The following is a 19392-nucleotide window of genomic DNA, read 5'->3' on the forward strand; positions in this document are numbered from 1 at the left end:
AACTCGGAAACATCAACCCACCAAAAAGCAGAATGCATAATTCTTTGCCATGTTTTTCCAGATTTTAAGAACTACATTAATTTCTTAGCTTGAAATAAAACCCAATAAAATGAGACTGGCATATACCCTTGGCAGTACTGTTGTTTTAGTTTCCATTGCATAGAAAGATTCTTGGATACTATAGTACGTATATAATGAGAATGCAGGGTGTAATGTTGAGTCATTGAGAAGTGGAATTACAGACAAGCTTTATCAAGATCTGCTTAACCAAATAGGTAGAGAAATCTTGAAGGAGTGATAACGTACTTGCAGTGAACCTCTTGGAAGCTGTAATAATCCAGAAATTGTCTGCTTGTCATGCACAAGGCTGACCAAATCATTTGTCAGCTGCACGTTTTCTGCCTACAATGAAGAAAACCACACTGCATAACATTATCATCATACACAATGCAAGCAGGCATAGTTACTTATAGACAGATGAACTTAAGTGTGGGGAGAGGAAATAATAGATAGGCTACAACATTCCGTAAATATGTTTAATCAAAAGACCCTGAAATGAGACTGTTAGAATTCCCTCTTTTCAAATGTTAGTGAGTTGGAAGATCACGGCAATTACTCACTTTAGACACACTCAAGAAGGTAATCAATAGAGAAGAGAGAGTAATAATGCAATTTAATATAAATAGACTAGGATAATAAATCTTTCTCTAAACTAAGAGGTAAGTCCTCTCCCATTACATTTCATTCTATGCTTCTAAAACAGCAAGTGTGTGAGTCTGATGAGATATGAAAAGTGCAAAACTAAGCTACAGAGGTATGCATAGAATTACATGTGAAATGCTATAACTAAGCAAGAGGTCATGCAGGACAAGGATAAATTTTTCCTGTTGGCATTTTATAAATGTTCTTTTAGCTTTGTAGAAACTGAACTGCACTACAAGCTTCACACAGCAACTGACATACCTGAATCTGTAATATCTTACAACGATGCATTTCGGAGCATCAGTAGCAAACTGTAAGAGATGAAGACATAATTCCAAGTAACTGGAAACAACCTAGATCAAAGCACTTGTGTCAGCATGTAAATAAATATATTCTCTGGGCATGGTCTCTATTAATTATGCTCAAGTTCTGGTCAGGAATAAACAAAGAGGGAATCATTTTTGTGCAATGCAGAAAAATCTGCACCTATTGTTTGGGGGATAGGAAAAAGGAAACAAAGCATATCTTCAGTAGCTACAGGTTCCAAAACCGCAAAGTCATAAGTAACAAAAAATGTTTATACTACACTTCAGATCTGTGCTTACACCAGAGGCAAGTGAACGTGACTCCAATACATATCAGAAGTTCCCAGGTATAGGAAGGTATAGTAATTTCTAAAAAGAAACTACTCTAGGGCAGGCTGAGGAACCAAAGAAGCCACACTTCAACTGCATTATGTACAACGAAAATCATTCCAGTACAAAAGGATCATTCAGGGATGAAGAAAGTACAAGAGACAGCTGGGTCATAATGCAGGAACATTGAAGCTATTGTTGGTTTAGAAGGTTTTAGAAAAAGATGAAATTAAAACTCTACTCGAAAGAGATGTCGGGCCATCCTGGGGTCCAACCCACCAAGGTACCCTACAAGATAAACAAAGCTTTGCATGCTCCTGGCTGCTGCAGATGGTACAAAAAAATCAGTGTCCAGGGAAGTGAGGTGGCTCTTGCTCCCAAAGAGCAAGAAGACTGTCTGAATTGATGTTTGTCCACAAAAATAGCTCTCAGCACAAGATCAGCCAGATGGGCTAATCAATAATTTCAGGACGGCAGTATGTAAGGGCATGTTGTGCTGGACAGAAAAGTTGATCAATGCTTCATTATACTCTGGCACTCCGTATCAGATACTGCTGGATGCTCGTAGTTGCACGCATTAGACTGTGGTGCTTTTCGCCATAATACAAAACGAACAATAAAAAGCCAAGACAAAACAGGGTCCATGGGTAACCTACTGATCTGTCAATGATTCTTGTCTCTGACATCTGCTCTGAGCCCTGTTGCTGTTTCAGCTGTGCTAACGGTAGCTTTGTGGCAAACCAACTCCCTAAAATACAAAGTGATGAATTCTGATCCTAACATTCCTCTCCAGCTCCATCCTATGGATTAGGCAATGGAAGGAATCATAGACTGGTTTGGGTTGGAAGGGACATTTAAAGGTCATCTCGTCCAACCCCCCTGCAATGAGCAGGGACATCTTCAACTACATCAGGTTGCTCAAAGCCCTGTCCAGCCTGACCATGAACATTTTTCCAGGGATGAGGCATCTACAGAGTCTCTGGACAATCTGTTCCAGTGTTTCACCACCCTCATTGCAAAAAAAACATCTGATAATTCACTAGTATCTTGACACTCTATCTCCTTTTCATTACAATTATTATTTATTTCAGTGACTGTTCTTATATCACCCCATGAGTTTTACCTTTTTTTTGCCCGATTCTCCTCCCCATCCCACTGAGGTGTGGTGCATTAGTGAGCGAGTGGCTGCGTGGCGCTTAGTTGCCAGCTGGAGTTAAACCACACCAGCTTCTCTGCACCTTGCTAGTAAAGTGTCTGGTTCTGACTTGAAACCAGCACTGCAGGATTGCTGCTGGATCACACAGCCTAGCTCTGTTTCACCCGACTTTTGTCCAGCCTCATATCCATGGGTCATAAAGATAACACAGAGATGAGGGGAACCCAGACCCATGGCTGGTGGTGCAGGGAACAGCATGCAATGCAAACCAGCTGTCCCCTCTTACAGCTGGTTGGCCACGCAGTGTGGGCTCACTTCAGCAAGCCAGAGAAACATATGGGGTGCAATCCTCCACAAACTGGTGCCAGTTTCCTGTAGGTAGGGCACAAGCTCTTTCCTCATAATCACTTCTCTGGCCATCGGTGCATTTGGAGGACTTTTCCTTCATTCCCTTAAGACATTGGCACTGATAGAGAGTGTTTATAATCCTCCTCGCCAATCTTCCATTCTTATTCCACAGCTTATTAACAATTTCACTACCCAGGATGAAACAGGAACCCACTTGAAATGGCAGCTCCAAGCCACAATGGTAGAAGAGCAAAATGATGGACAGGGGACTAGACGGTCCACCAAGGGAACCGGCACACAAGCACTGGTTTGTAAAGCACTGTCAAACTATGGAGAACAATGAAATAGGCAAAGTGAGGCCTTGCACAATGAAAAAACACATTGTTCAGCATCCTGTCCCATAGGGCTAACTCCCACTTAGTACAAGGCCAGTTTCCATGAGCTGTGTGCCAGAACACAAGTGGAGTGCCACGCTACTCTGACTTCATTTCTCTTGTCCTTTCCACTCCTCCTTGCTCATCAAATCTACTCCACTTCCAGTAAACAGAGGTGTTTGCACACCGTGATGCTACCTAAAGTCTCACTGTAAACATAGCCCGGGGTCTGCAGTGGCAAAGGGTCTGAACCCCGGCTGGAAGGAGGGTACGGTTCCTAATTCCGGGCTCTGCATCAGTCCAGCTCTCTGCCTAGAATCCCCACCTGAAAGTGAGGGTAATACATGTGCCATACACCTGAGGCAGACTGCAAGATTTGATGTCTGACAAGACCAAAGACAGTTCCCAGCACTAAGCGCTGCTTCAAAAGCATGCAGTGCACGTGTCATCACATTACCTCTTGCAGACAGCCACTTCAGTGACAAATTGCAAGTTAAGAGAATTGTGATAGAGCACTGGGTTGTATCCTACTGTACCTTGGTCATAGCCAAGTAGCAGAGTTCCTTAAGCTAAAGGGCTTAGACTTCTGATGACAGAAGGAAAACAAGCCTGCTAACTGGAACAGAGGGCAACCAGCTTTTGCTGGGGTCTCCAAATCCACCCCAAGTGTTCAAAACAAAGGAAACCATCCACTAATTTGTGTTAATTTAACACTGTCAGGGGACAGGAACTCTTCTGCCACCTTGTTCTCCCAGCATACCTCACTGTTTTGCCTATGGAAAGAGAGAAATGCCTTCGATTGGCAAGTTCAGCTGCAGAAATCTTCTAGAGAAGCTGCTCTTCATGGGATACGAGCAGTTGCTCAGCAGAGCAAAGGAGGAATAAAACCGATTTCTATTTGGTTCTAACCATCAGTGAGGAGGCACCAAGTTGAAATCTCAGGTTTCTTTCCAATAGCAATTTAGGGCTCAGATTCACAAACACTTTTCAGGCTGACTTGCGGCAGCCGAAAATGTCAGGTATAAACCAGCAAGAAAGGTTATCTCTCCAGCTGTTGCAGCCTGTTCCATGCAGATTGTGAACTGGAGGCTTTGGCCAGTGCAGCTCCCAGTGTGGCATGTTCACAGGCTGGAATTGGTGGCAGTTTGTTACAAAAGAGCACTGTGAACTGCGAGGGTTCAGGAACTGAATCATTGCCTGCTCTGCTACAAGCGATGCAATCTCTGTGGAGGAGCAAGGGCTGGCTGGCAGTACTAACTCATTCCGATCAGCACAAATTGCTGGGGTCGTGAGTCCTCAGCATCCTGGATTCCTGAGGCAAGTCAAACAGATGCTGAGACCTTGACTGCTCAGTCACCTTTGAAAATAAGCAGCATCCTGAAATGCACAGTGATTTTTGAAAATGGATTCAATACACATGCAAGCCTCTTGTGCTATCTACAGCCAGATGCTTCTGGGATTCAGAAGTTATTTCCCACCCCTTGTGTCTGTTTGGCTGGCTGCCCAATGGGTTAGCTCTCAGTTTAAGGTGTTACTTCTATAAGAGGTATTCATATGGTCCTGTTAAATTTTAGGTAAGATTCACACTGGATTCTACTGCACCAATTATTTCTACCCTTTTCCTCCTTGGAGTTTCTATAGAAACCAGGTACAACAAAAGGTTCACACAGACTGAGCAACAAGTTGTTCAGATCGGGAGGGAAACAATCTCCCTTCTATCATTCTGTCCGTTGACTTTGGGGTTTTTCTTAGCTACTACCGGTGTTGGATGTTGAAAACAAGCTAATGCCAACTGCCTTCCCGGGGTGCTGCAGAAGCCAGTGACAAAGCTTTCAGAGATAACGAAAGCTCCTGTAATCACAAAAAGCTGGCGGGCAGCAGCAGCGATGGTTTTTTGTTTGTTTGTTTTAACGCCACCAAGATCCAAGCCTACAGGCGGAGCACCGGGCGCCCCGGACACGGGCTGCAGCGAAAGGAGCGCGGCACGCACGGCCCCCGCGGGCAGCGGCACGGCCGGCGGGCGACACCCTGCGGCCAGCGCGGCACCGACCCGCTCCCCGCGACCCGCTCCCCGCTCCCGGCCCCGCTCTCTAACCCGCTCCCGGCTCCGATCTCCGCTCTCTAGCCCCGGACCCTCTCCCCTCCTGGCCCCGGCTCCCAGTTCTGACCCCGGCCCCACTCTACTTCCTGCTCCCCGCCCCGCTCCCAGCCCCACTCCCGCTCTCCGCCCCGCTCCCGCAGCCCGCACCGTGCCCCACCAAAAGCAAGGGCAGGGGAGCTCGGGCTTCCCGAGGCCTCCATCGCCCACCGGCCCCCACCGTGAGGCCGGGAGCAGCGGTGGGTTAATCCCCCGGGAAATCCACAGCGAGCTCCCACCACCCACCAAAGCCCGCTAGCACTGACGTGGCATGAGGCAGCTACGGGAAGCAATCGCGTGTGAGCACGGAGTGTGTCCCACAGAGAATCCCACGCCATCCCTCTGGCATCCCTCCAGCCAGCGTGACTCCTGCCCTCTCATTCAGCAAGGCCTCCTCATCCCCCTGCTGCCCACAATTTCGCTGAGCACTACTCACGTCACGGGCAGAAAAATCGCCCAGCCTGGAAGTTAAAACAATTGAGAACTTCAATTGCCCCATGATATTAAAAAAGTGGACTCTGATTTATTGCATCCCATTCTCTGCCAGGCCAACGATGACTCAACTCATCAAGCACCTACTCAGGCCAACAATATCTAACAGCACTTCCACCATTCCTTCCCATCCCCTGGTACCGAGGGCTCGGAGAGGGCTCTGCACGTTTATGGCTGTTTGACAGCTGTAGGTCATTACCTTGGAAGTAAGAGCTTCCAAGTTGGTCCTTGACTTTGTGCACCTTAAGGTTTACCTTGCACCAAGTTTATTTTATTCCAGCTGTTAAAACTCAGTCAAATTCAGCCAGTCTCTCCGTTTGCTGATGAGCAAAAACATCTCCATATTCAACATTTGCATAAAATGCCATGGAATTCTCCAAGTTCGACTCCTCTTTCTATGCACTTTCACTGCCTAAGAAATAGTACTGGTCTCAAACAGCCGGAGTGACTACCAGATCACAGATCTGTTGTGTCTCTAGTAAACTTCTCAGGGCTTCCCTGAAACAAGAGTCCTGCCCCAGACAAATCCAACCAAGTTCTCTAGACCAGGACAACTATTAGCAAGCCCCAGAGAATCACAATGTAACAAGACCAGGCAGAGCTGGACAAGGAGAGGAATGAGGGATTCAGGCAATTGTAGGCAGCTGCCCAAGCAAGAGAGAGAGGGGCTGTGAAGCCTGGGGAAGGGAGAAACCCTGCTTATGTCCACATGGAGCTGTCATCTGAAGGTGAAAGGTGTCCCGTTCACTGCACAGAACACTGCAAGCGCATTGTCAGACCCAGGGGACAAAGGAACTTCACAAGTGTTGGTTGTGCCTGTTTAGCTGAAAACAGATCCACAACATACCCAGACCCCTCACAGCGAGGGGGCAGGAGGGAAGGCAAAAGGAAGCAGGATGAGTTCAAATTGGCTAGCTCAAAGCCTGTGACTCTGTTAAGGAAAAGCCACACTGAAAATTCAACTGCATCCCTAAAATAAAAGGTAAGAACTGCTGCAGTCTAACTCCAATTGCTGAACTTCAAAGCAAAGGGATTTCTACTTTAACTGATACGCTCAATAGGCTCCATCCAGCCACTTCCATAAACCAAGCAGTGGCTTAACCCCTCTCAGAGTAATGGGTAAAGCTGGCTTCCAACGGATCGTTCTGCAGAGATCAACTGTCTCCAGTCCTTGAACCCACAGTAAATGCTCGATGCTGCACTGCAGCACACAACCGAAGAAGCTCAGACAGTAAATCAAAAGGAGAAAGTTTAAATGTATCTTCTATTTTTACCAGCCAGAGGTTCAGCAAAATTTCTTCAGTGACATTTAAAAGCTAAATCTTTGTCAACCCATCAGGGGCTACATAAAAGTGCAAAAGCAAGTAATTCCCTGGGCACAGAGGCACGTGCCACCACCTGAGCGGGGAACGCCTGGCTCCCCTTAGGGTCCCTACACTACATCTGCCAGGCAAGGACCAGCCCTACCCTTGGCCTGGCTGATGCCCTGTGTACATCTCCCAAGGGGGCATCAGGGAATTAGGAAAACCCGCTGGTGAGACACACCTCATTGTCTGGGGCTTCTTCCTGGAGGAGGGAGCTTTGCTTTCCTTCTCCTGTACCATATATCCTGGGCAGAGCAGGCCCATCAGGAAGTATTTTGACTTTGGGGAGGTTAGGTTTATGCCACATGTACCTCAGTGGTCACTCAGCTGGCAAAGGACAGCAGATCCCTGGCTACAAAACTCTGTAATGCTTCTCATTGCTCAACAGAGACAGGCTGGCTAGCGGATCCACTTACTCCACTTGCCCAGAGTGCAAGATGGGCAAGCGCAGGGTGGGCTCCAGCCAGACGCAAGTCATCTCTCTCAGGACATTCACACATGCAGAGGTTGTTTCAGCCCTCTGCTACTCCCCATCCCTCCACTTCTCGGATACCCCCTCCATCCCAGCACAACTGACAATGCTCAGCGTCACTGCGACTCGGTAGGACTGCGAAGCTGAGCACATGTTGCTGCTGCCATCTCACAGCCCTTCGTGGGCATCTGTCAGCATCGGTACAGTCAGGTTTGGGGAATCACTACTTGCTTCCCTCTCAAACATCGTTCCAATTCAGAGGAGTGGGTACGGTTTTGATAGGGGTTATAGTTGGATTCACTCTTAAAATTCCTTCGTGTGCAGGAATTCATTCACCTTACCAACCTCCCAGAATGAAGTAGCCTATACAACCCTTGTACCCATCTTATCAGTTGGCTCCAATAAAAAAAAAAAAAAAAAAAAAAAAAAAAAAAAAAAAGAGTAAGCTTTCAGAACTTAAGCCCTTAATCATGGGGAACCCAAATGGCTTTTCAGGAAAATTCATTTTCTTGTCTATTTTGACAGAAAGTCTTCACACAACTGAGGTGACACATCTGTTTGATGGATGCTGCCACAACACTCAGCCTTTTCACACTGAAGATTGATTGCTCCTGCAAATAGGTAAATGTCATTCACCCAAGAACTGGGATCCCAGCTTCAATGGAATAAACAGACCTTTCCTGCACCTACTAACTGCTGAAGCATTTCCTGGGCACAACAGACTCCATCAGTGCCAAAGAGAGAAGGTCACTGCACAAAGAGAATCTCAGAGCACCAGCAGCTGTACTAGCCATAGCCAGCTTTACTCACGGAGGTAAAATGACACCTCCTAGAGAGAATCCCTTCAATTCCCCCAGGTCCAGGTTGAGTTTTAATTCAGAAGAATGGAGCACTGTTTATAAAACCACCACAGAGTTGAAATTAGCAGTGTTGCTCTACATGCAGCAGATTCGCAGAGCCAGAGCAATAATCAGGGTCTTTATTGGAGAGAGTTCTGGAAGGGGCAGGTTATTTGTCTTAGTGCCTGTCTCTCTTATTATCTGCCCCTCGTGTCTCAGCACTGCTTCTGCATTAATCAGCCAGGCTGGTTAAAAATCGCCTGAACTGCCATTTGACCAAGTGCTTATCTGCACAACTGCACAACCCATACCATCAGTTAGGGAAAAACAATTTCCCCTGGCTACTAGAGACAGCCTAATTACCTAATCTGACAGTATATTAATGGTTCAAGTCAACAAAAAGTATAATGGATGCTGGTAAGCACAAGCTGCCTGGACATTTGGCACGTACAACCCAGCTAGAAATCACTGCTGTGAAAAGTTGCCACTGGCCACAGGACTAAATTGTCTGATCTCTCAGGGTTTCATTTAACAGGTCTATCAACATGATAAAGAGACAAACCGGCAAGTGGAGTCCATTAATGAGGACTGTGAAACTGCCTAACAGGATAAAAGGTATTTACGTTGCAGGTTAATGTAAAAATAAATCTCTGCTTCGTTTCTCCATAATTACAACACCCTCCCCTTTTACAGGGCTACTATGGGGACAAAAATCATGTTATTGTCCATACTAGAAGGAGAACTGTATGCATAAGGGTTCAGGAGGAAACAGGCAGCAAGAGTCAAGACAGATGTTCTTTATAGCATTGTCAGCCCTCCCATAACTCACCACAACTGCTCACTATTTCATGGGTCTGTTTTAAAGACCTAATTACTGGACTCACACGATCCCATCGGAATCTCAGGTTTTCATTTTTAAAGAGGAAAAAAAGAGATGTGTCCGTTGCAGTTACTGAGAGCAGTGCACATATGTGTATCCCGAACAGCTCCAGGCCAGAACGCATACAAAGAGGAACTCACGCTATCAGTTATTTTTTGCAATGTCAGTTTTCTGGGCACTCTTGTAACCATTTGGCACATTTCTCCTGAGGTATAAATGCCTGGAGCTAGCAGCATTATTTTTTTTTTTAGGGCCATTTAGGGATGAAGAGGAAGAAACAGATTTGTCCCATAGGCTTCAACTTCTAGTTAGCACATCCCAACACTGACTGTTGCTAGAACAACCACACCACAATGGTAAACAGCAGCTACACCTCCAGCACCCACGAGACAGGTTCTTCACAGAAAACTATTTAACTTCATTCCGGATCATTGGCTTTTTTTTATTAATTAAATAGAACATTTCTCATTGCGTTTTACTGCACCAATTCCCCGCGAGATCTTTCATCCACCACTTCTGCACGTAGTCCATTTCACAGCATAAGCATCCATTCTCTATTGCTCATGCAACAATGAAAGGGCTTAAGGGGGCTACTGGAGCAATCAATACTCCAGTAGATCTTATGTTTTGAGACATGTCCCATCATTAAAAAAAACTTTACATCACTGAAATATTTAGCTCTCTGTCTCTGCAGATTGCCAGCAACATGATTAGCAACACCTTGGGAAAATACAAGAGAAGACACCTCCCTGCTTAAGTGCACCCTGGACAATACGCTTGACTGTCATGTAACACGAAGATATTTTGGGTCAGGATGTTCCACACTTACAACAGCTTATACTCCCTGAAAATAGAAGTCCTGGTGGCTGGTGGCTCACTCACAGCTTACACTGCTTAAAACACTTCAGGCCTAAAGCCCACCTTCTAATCCAGATAAAGCAACCATTGATTTCCTTGGATTTATTTTTTTATTTCAAAACTACAGATATCTACATACTCATTCTGCAGCCAATTCAGATTCTTTAAACGACAGCAAAGGCAAAGCAATTTACTTTGACTGGAACTGCCCAGAGAACCACATCAAAATCAGAGCATTTCATTAATGTTAAAATCTTTCACCACTGTCGTGGTTTAACCCTGACCAGCAACTCAGTCCCATGCAGCTGCTTGCTCACTCCCCCCATGCTGGAATGGGGGAGAGAATCAGAAAAGTAAAAATGAGAAAAGTTATGGGTTGAGATAAAGAGGGTTTAACAGGTAAAGCCAGAGCCGCAGGCAGGCAGAGCAGCCCAAGGCGTTCATCCAGCACCTGCCATGGGCAGGCGGTGCTCAGCCATCCCCAGGACGGCCGGGCTCCAGCACGCGTGACGGTGCCTGGGGAAGGCAAACGCCATCGCTGCAAATGTCCCCACATTCCTCCTCCTCCCCCAGCTTTATACGCTGAGCATGACGCCATACGGTGTGGGACATCTCCTGGGTCAGCTGGGGTCACCTGCCCCGGCTGTGGCCCCTCCCAGCTCCTTGTGCCCCCCAGCCCACTGGCTGGCTCTGTGCCAGCCCTGCTCAGCAATAGCGAAGACCCCCCTGTGTCAGCAGCGCTGCTCCAGCAGGATCCAACCACAGCCCAGTACCAGCCACAGTGAAGGGAATTAACTCTGTCCCAGCCAAAACCAGCCCAAACACCTACTCAAAATCATGATACATCTAATCAACATGAATGGTTTGTATTGTCCACGAGACTACTGATGACATGGGAGGTTGCAGCCATTAAATGGATATAATTACAGCCAACAGAGATGGCAAGTCATAACATAACCTGGAGGATGTTGTTAGCCTGGGATACTACTGTTCAGGCAGTGGCAAAGGGTGGCTTCCCTGTTCTAACATCAGCCAAAACAAGATGCCTCCTTCAAAACACTCCACAGGAAGTTTGGAACTCAGAAGACTCACTTGCCTCTCAGTACCTTCGAGATTAGGCTTTGTACCAGTTCATTACTGCAGCACCTGGGTGTCCTGGAGGCTCCGGACACTCCCACATGTATGCATGCATGCAACAGCACTGCAGCCCACGGCAAAGACCTGAAGAGTACTATGTACTGCCAGCAAAGGTCCCTTCAAACCAGGCTCCTGGCCCCACAGGGGACATGGCATACTGCTCTGCTATAAGACAAAACAAGAAAGGTAAATTCTTCTGTAAGTGCAGGAAAACACAGCATCTTTACACAGCATATAGTAACCTGCGGTAGTCCAGGGCCTTGTTCCCTATTGCTATTCCTTTTCCCATTTGTAAAGTAATAATGCACATAATTTCCACCTATGGGATAAGGATCTTTGAACTTCTATCTAAATGTTTTGTACACTCTATGGTCAAGAAAGCTAACAGCGCACAAAAAGATCATTTTCTACTGTTGAATTACAAACCTGCAGAAGACTCAACATATAAAGGAAAAAAATACACCAAGTGGAGTGGACATCTGCAGGAGGTGACATAAAAACTTTAACCAATGTTAGACAAATAGCCTTAAGCTGTTCTTTCTTGCGCGTATGTAAAAATCTATCAACAGAGCATATATATATATATATATATATAACTATTTCACCGTTCTGCATTCCCTGGCTGTTTGGAAGCTGTAACACAGTACAGCATTCAGCACTTAGCCTTGCTTTAAAAAGCTGTTTGCTTCAGGGCTGCGTTCTGATCTCAGAAAGCCTTTTACTTTCATGCCATGGAAGGTAAATGTCAAAACTCTTTTTTAATCCTGCCACAAGATGCTAAGGAAAACGGTAAGACCCTGGGCTTCCCCCGGTGTTACGGGCAGATTTTCCCGAACTTTTTTCCCGTTTCCACATCTGCCGCAAGAGGGAGCGAAGAGCTCACCTTCCTCAACGCGGCTCCCGAGGAGAGGAGGAGGCCAGCAGATCGACCTCGTCGCTACCTGTGACCAAGCTCAGGCCAGGAGTTTACAATACCCTTAATGCAGCACGCAGGTCCTCAGGCAATGAAAAGGGCCGGGTTTTTTTGCTTTAAGAAAGGTGCTGCCCCACGTTCACACTGTGCACAGCTCTGGTCAAAGCCAGCAGGTGCTGCAGAGCTCACCTGAGGGACAAAGGCACACAGAGGGATGCCACGGGCGGGTAAAAACAAGACCATCCTGATAGAAAGAAACCTGCAGCTTCATCGCAGAAGCGTGAATTGGATGTTTACAAGAAATTGATATGCATTTCCAACCACATCAGAGGTGCATGTGGGAGCAGGGGACACACAAGGAAAACGACACCCTTCTAACCGCATGTACCGTGATTTCTCATTAAAATGCTATCAGAAAATAGCTCCCTAAACCCCACTCACCCCCAAAAAAACCACCCTCTTCTGCAGCATACACGACCACAAAGAGGGAACACATTTTTTTTATAGGAGGGTCTCCCCGGTCATTCCTTCCTTCTCCTTCTCTCTCCCCCACCCTTACCAACCTCCCTGCCAATCATCAAAACTCTTTTTAGGTTCTGCTCTTATGAAACTGAATAGTTATAATGATTAAAAATTAATCTTAAATCCAGGCAGTTACAGGTTGCTGCTGAAATATTACGATACCACTGCTAAAAGCAACAGCCAGTATCTCATTCCAGCTACGCATTCAAGCAGGTACTTAAGCCCATTGACTTCCAACCTATAGCAGTTCTAACTAACCATTGTTACCACTGGTATCAAACACAGCAAGTTAAATATGCTTACACATTGCTGGATAAAGATGGACTAAATCTAGATGCAGATTTTCTAGAAGGAGAGGAGAACCGAGTCCTCTGCTTCACGCTTACCGTCCTCTCAGCTGAGGTTACTCAGCTGTAGCTATCCAACTCTTTGCTCAGATCCAGGCTACATTTATGCCATCGTTCCCAATTAGTTTCCAACATGCAAATGAGGGGTTTGCCCAGATCAGGTCTTAAGCCGCTTAGTTGTTTCCTTTTGATAATTCACTCCATTCCAATTCCACAAAGCTAATTACAGAGTAATTTTACACTGTCTTGCTGTTCAGAGATGGTTCATAAATTAAAGAAGCCAAGTGACTAATAAATGCCAGTCTCTCCTCCATGCTTTCAATCTGTGGAACCAAATAACAGCCTCATCACAATTTAAAACAACAAACAGGTGCCCTTTTGTTTCTAATATCCCTGTGGAGTCCTGAGAGGTCAGCTTGGCTGTAGAGCACAGTTCCTTCCCGTTGATATTGACAGCAGCTGTCACAAACACCATCAGTGCCAGAGTCCAGGTGCTGGCTGTTACCAAATGTGCTACAGTTCAGAATGACACATTTTCAGTTGAACACAAACTAGATCGGATGCCACTTACACTTGCATCATTATGAAGCAGAACTGCTGCAGTCAGAAATGTGAGCAATGACCCACCCCTGCCCAGGCAGACTCATTCATCAATAAATCCAGCAGCAGGAGTTCCCAAATCACCTCGTTACCAAATGGGGGCCTCTCTGATCTTTAAAAAGACAAGAACGAGTCAGGGAAGCAACCCACAAAACAGTGTAGGAATTTACTACAGCTACACCTGTTTTGTAGTAAACATGTTGGCTATTAAGGAATAGCTGTGAGCACACAGACACCCTAAAAGAAATGTACTACTACAGACCTTCACCTATTGATAGGTTGCTTCACTTCCAATTTTGTCAGGAGAACAGATGCAGACGTGATGGATTTCTATAGCTCAGCCTACTATAACATTTTTAGTATATTAAAGTGGGTGCATTAAAGGGACAGTCTGATAGTTCAGTCAATAAGGCTGAACATGGGCAATCACTTTATATACACAAAACACCCCAGCATCTTTCCTACATCATTCCATCTCTCCATGCCTCAGTTCCCCTTGTAAAATTATAGCAGTAACAGAAAGCGTTATACAGAAATAGGATGAAGCAGCAATCACTGCAGCTGCAGAAGAGTGAGACAGATAACACAGATGGTAGCAGAGCCTCCCTTGCTCTAGACGGTTCACACTCTTGGAAGTTTAGCGACTTGAGTCCCTGTCTGTAAACATCGAAGTGAGTTTGAACTAGTCACAGTACCCGCAGTGTTTGGGAAGAACTGGGTATCTCCATATCTGCATAAAGGAAACCTGGAGGACCTCAGACAATGCTGAAGAACACATCTGGGGAAGACTTGTTTCTAAAGTAGTCATAATTATTAACTCGCCCAGAGAAAATAAAAAAAATCAGAAACAGATTTTTCAGCACTCATTTTGAAGTAAATACCTTTATGTTTAGGGTTAAAAAGGTAAAATGCTACATGCATAACTGGTGGGTACAGTACATTTTACAATAATAAGTGGGTAAACATCAACTATGAAGTATTTTACCACACTCAGCTTTCCCAGAGATAAATCATTAGTGAAGTCCAATAACTTAGCAAAAATAGTATGACTATTCCAATTTTACGTACAAATAAAGGAGGCACAAGGCTATGGTGATTTGTCCTGGTGGGCCAGCAACGGAACCAGGAATGTGGTCTTCCAAGTCTAGTCCAACATTCTGTCCAGTCAGCCCCTACACAAAATAATTTGGAAAAAAGAGATAAATTTTCACTCTAGGAATGTGCAACTATGACAGAGAATGGGCACCCCTCAGAATCAAAAAAGAAGCCTTGGAGATATGAACTGGCTTGTTAACCTGTTATCTGGTACTTTGTCTTAAGAATGCCAAGAAAAAATAAACATATCAAGCTGGTTTTATTTATCCTTGGACTTGCACACCCCTAGGCTCTACCCCGATTTCAAGGTTTTTCTTCATAAATGCAAAGTCTAGAAACTTTTACAAGTTAAAACATACATTATTTACCTTCTGGAAGAGACAAGAGCCTCATGTAATTGTGACCCCAAAAGGGGTGGCTTTAGAAGACCCAGTAAATATTACAACAGCATAACAGCACTGCCAGAGGTACCCATGCAGCAAAGACCTCTTCACGTTTCACCTAGAGGGTTTGAGAAATAGTGCATTTCAGCAGCTGCTGAAAGAACACTTAGTGCAGTATGTTTAGGCTGTAAGGTCTCTCTCACAATACATTCATGGAATTTCAACAGGAACCTCTTACATGCCTACCCTTCATGAACACTCTCCTTCAAGAAGCAAATGCACAAAGGGAAGACTGAGGCTCTCAATTTATTTGCCTGCAGAAAATAAAAGGCCTGCAGAAGGGGAGAAGAACAGACCTGAAATTAAGACTGCAAACAGATTTGGACGGGGACACAACAGGAGGGCATCTGCTCCAGGCTGGCTGGTCAGAACGAGCACATGACAGCAGTGTCCACCATCTCCACACGATGGCTTCTCCAGAGTTAGTGAGCAACACCCCAATTCTTATCCCATTTTTTTTTCCAACTAGTATTTTATTGTGCTCTTGAATATGCAGCACAGAAAGGGAAACTGATTTGCCATGTATCGTGCACACATTTTTTTTTTTCCCAAGCACTCAGGTATGCCTAATCAGCAAAAAGCACATTATTTTCAGAAGTTATTAACTGAAATGGGAAACCAGCATACTGTGATTCCATTACAGAAGAGTTACTACACTCAAGTGCAGCTGGTATAATCAGTATCAATTGGCTTGAGAGAAACGAGCTATGCCAGCTGAGGCTCTGTCCCTCAACATCCAGCCTTGCAGTTTCCTGGTATTTACAAGACTGCCACACATAACCTAGACCTAGTCCCACAAAAAGAAAGAGAGGTGCTGATCTTCATGTTCACCCAGATCTTCAGGCAGCTGTGTAAAACGGAAAAACAATGAGATACCAGTTGTATTAATAAGAATATGAAACAATCTGGAGAGCTACATTGGCATTAAAGATCTTAGCACCTTCCAGGATCTGGTTCCTAGAACATCAACCAAAGCTGACTGAGAGCTCTCATCAGAATCACTTCTGCTCTGTCCAAGTTCTGCACTAGTAAGCAATCACCCTCTTTCTTCAAGCTAATAAATATCCATGCTGAGATGTCAAACTAACTCCCTGGAGTTTCTTCAAGAAATTTTTCTGGTTAACTTTGTGACATATTTTATCTCAGAACTTTATTTCAGTATAAATATAGACAAGTTCTGTTTTCTAATCTTAAATATTAAACTTAATTAAAATATATTTATGTATTTAAAGCACTATAAAGAATGCTGATGCACCAATGTGCCTCTAAAAGAAACCAAAAAACATTTCAAGGACAGCAAATACCAGTCCACCTCACGTGGTTGCAACTCTGCTGTCATCCAGATACACATACACTTCCTTTCATCTCTCAAACACTTTGTGTACAACATGAGCGTCATGACTCACCTGTCATGTTTTACTTTGTATGGGAGCCAAAGAAAACCAAGAAAGCAGTAGCAACAAGGTTGGTTGAACATGAAATGATGAAAATGCCATTTAGATCACACTCTTTCAGGACATTTTTCAGTGGCATTAGGCAGCAACTACAACACAGGTTGTCCAGCTCATGACAAGACAGAACGCAACTCCAAAATACGGAGTCAAAAGTCAGTCAGTGGGATAAGCATGACTTGCCTGAAGGCATCCAAAAAATACAGATGTGTGGTGGGTTGACCTTGGCTGGATGTCAGGTGCCCACCAAGCCACTCTATCGCTCACTGCCTCAGCAGGACAAGGAGGGGAGAAAATAAGATGGAAAAAATTGATGGGTCAAGATAAAGGCAGTTTAATAAAGCAAAAGCAAGGGCCGCACATGGAAGCAAAGGAAAAGATTAATTCTCTACTTCCCATCTGCAGACAATGTCCAGCCACTTCTCAGGAAGCAGGGATTCAGTATGCACAGCAGTTGCTCCAGAAGACAAAAAGTTATCATAAAGGAAGAGGAAGGGCGGACATTCACTCTCTTAGCCTTTATTGCTGAGCAGACATGCATACCTCACAGAAGACACCTCTGTAGCCCCCCCACCTCCAACACCTTGCCACACAAACGCAATACAAAATAAAAGAAAGACTACACTGTATCCAGGAAATAATGGTTAGAATATATTCATCCTTGAGAATTTCCAGGTGTAGCATTATTCACTTAATCACAAAAAAGGAAAAGTGCTAGAAAACTGCCAACTACTAGAACAAAGCATCTCAGAGTGATGCACAAAAACACAAAACAGGACTGACCTTCTCATCCAGACGTTTTTTTATTTTAAAACAATCTATTTGCATCTCCTTTTCAAAAGAGGAATCACCAGTAAAACACAACTGTAGAAAGAAAAACAGCTTCTTAATAAACAGCTCAGCTGAGGGCAATGCAGGAAAAATACCTTTTGCCAAAATCAGCCTGTGTCAGACGGCTGTTGCTGAACAACTGGCAAGGAGATAATGGTGTTTTATCTGCTGTTTGGGTTGTTCTTGGATTTCGTTTATTTGGAAGACAAAAGTACAAAATTTAAGTCACTTTTGGCTCTGTGAGATCTCATTAGCATTCCTGGGCCTGCTCTCCAGGATCCAGGGGGGTCTCTTTGGGCAAAGACACATGTGGGACTATAACCTGGGAAGGAAACACATCACAGGGTATTCCACAACCAACAGATTCCTCAGTAAGGTTCTGACAAAGCTTCTTGTGGTCAGAGGAAATTAGATTGCTCAAATCCTGTTTCTGGAATTGAAACAAACTGTATTATAGGTATTTGGTCCATAGTATGTGCAGAACCACTGTTCTTTGCACCACAAATGAGTCACTAAGCCTTTGAACACAGGTAAGGTCTTTGGAAACTGAAGCCAAAAGCTCCTAAAAATACAATTGCAAGAAGAGAAAACAATGGCAGTGCCCTAAGATGTTGAATTATCAGGGAGTTTGTTAGAAAAAAAGTGTCCAGAGAATTCTTGGAGGCACATAAGGAAGAACAGGCAGGGGACCAAAGATGAAAGGCCCATTTGGTCAAGGAGCATAGCATAAACAACCACACACACACACACACACACACACCCCCCATGTCAAGTAACAAGTGATGGGACAAGAGAAAATGGCTTCAAGTTGCACCAGGGGAGGGGGCTTTTATTGGATAGTAGGAAAAAATTCTTCACTGAAAGGGTGGTCAAGCATTGGCACAGGCTGCCCAGGGACGTGGTTGAGCCACCGGCCCTGGAGGTATTTAAAAGATGTGTAGATGCGGCGTTTAGGGACATGGTTTAGTGGTGGAGTCAGCAGTGCTGGGTTAACAGTTGGACCTGATGATCTTAAAGGTCTTTTCCAATCTAAACAATTCTATAATTCTTTAAAAGAGCACTGAGCATAGCTAGTAAATTTCAGCAATTTAATCTAGACTGGTGCAGGACTTGCCTATGACCTGTACTAGTCCCAGACCACATCCCAGTACCCCTATGATATACTAGGATTTTTTTTCCACTACCCACTACAACCGAATTGCATTCCTCCATTACCGCAGGTGACTGTGCATACTCTGAAAGAACATATAATTTTAAAATGCTAAGTTTATTTACTTTATTTTTTTTATAATTCCCAAATGTTCATTTCTTACTGTAAAAGCTAACATTTTTGAAGCACAAAACACACCTACCTTTCCCGATGATTCAGAGTGATTTAGCAATAAACAGCTCAGAAGCAAGCACAGCAACTGAAGAAATGTCCTGGGATCTAAATTCAAAAATGTTTTCACCTAGCAAAAGCACAAGGGATGTGATTCAGACATAAGATTTTTCAGCCACTCTGTGGACCAGAGCGCCTTACAGTCACTCTCAAAAGGCAAAGGTAATACATGTACAATACTTCCACTAGTTATAGTACACACAACCTCATTACTTGTTAGTAAAAGCAAATATATGTTCAGGTCACTTAAAACCATTGGGAAACACACATGGGACTGTATGTGACCATGGAGAAATTAAGTATATCATTTTGTTTGATCTGTATGGGAAAAAACCCCATCTATTTAACATAAGCTCTTCTGTGTCAGACAGTGTTGAGTTCCTTGGGTTCCCTCAGGCAACAGCCCACACCGCCC

At 44.6% G+C, this 19392-nt stretch overlaps 1 protein-coding gene across 1 annotated transcript in view; it reads right to left on the reverse strand.

Annotated features, from left to right (window-relative positions):
* The window catches only part of IL1RAPL2 (interleukin 1 receptor accessory protein like 2), a 495600-nt gene extending 476623 nt beyond the window's left edge, over positions 1-18977 (reverse strand). The window contains exons 1-3 of the mRNA XM_080365714.1: positions 18949-18977; positions 12278-17918; positions 11490-11559 (exon numbers count right to left, since the gene is read on the reverse strand). The gene's annotated coding sequence lies outside the window, so the exon portion shown is untranslated. The remainder of the gene's footprint in view (positions 1-11489; positions 11560-12277; positions 17919-18948) is intronic.
* Positions 18978-19392: the final 415 nt, after the last annotated feature.

Source organism: Falco punctatus, assembly GCF_963210335.1.
Source record: "Falco punctatus genome assembly, chromosome: 15".
NCBI lineage: Eukaryota > Metazoa > Chordata > Aves > Falconiformes > Falconidae > Falco > Falco punctatus.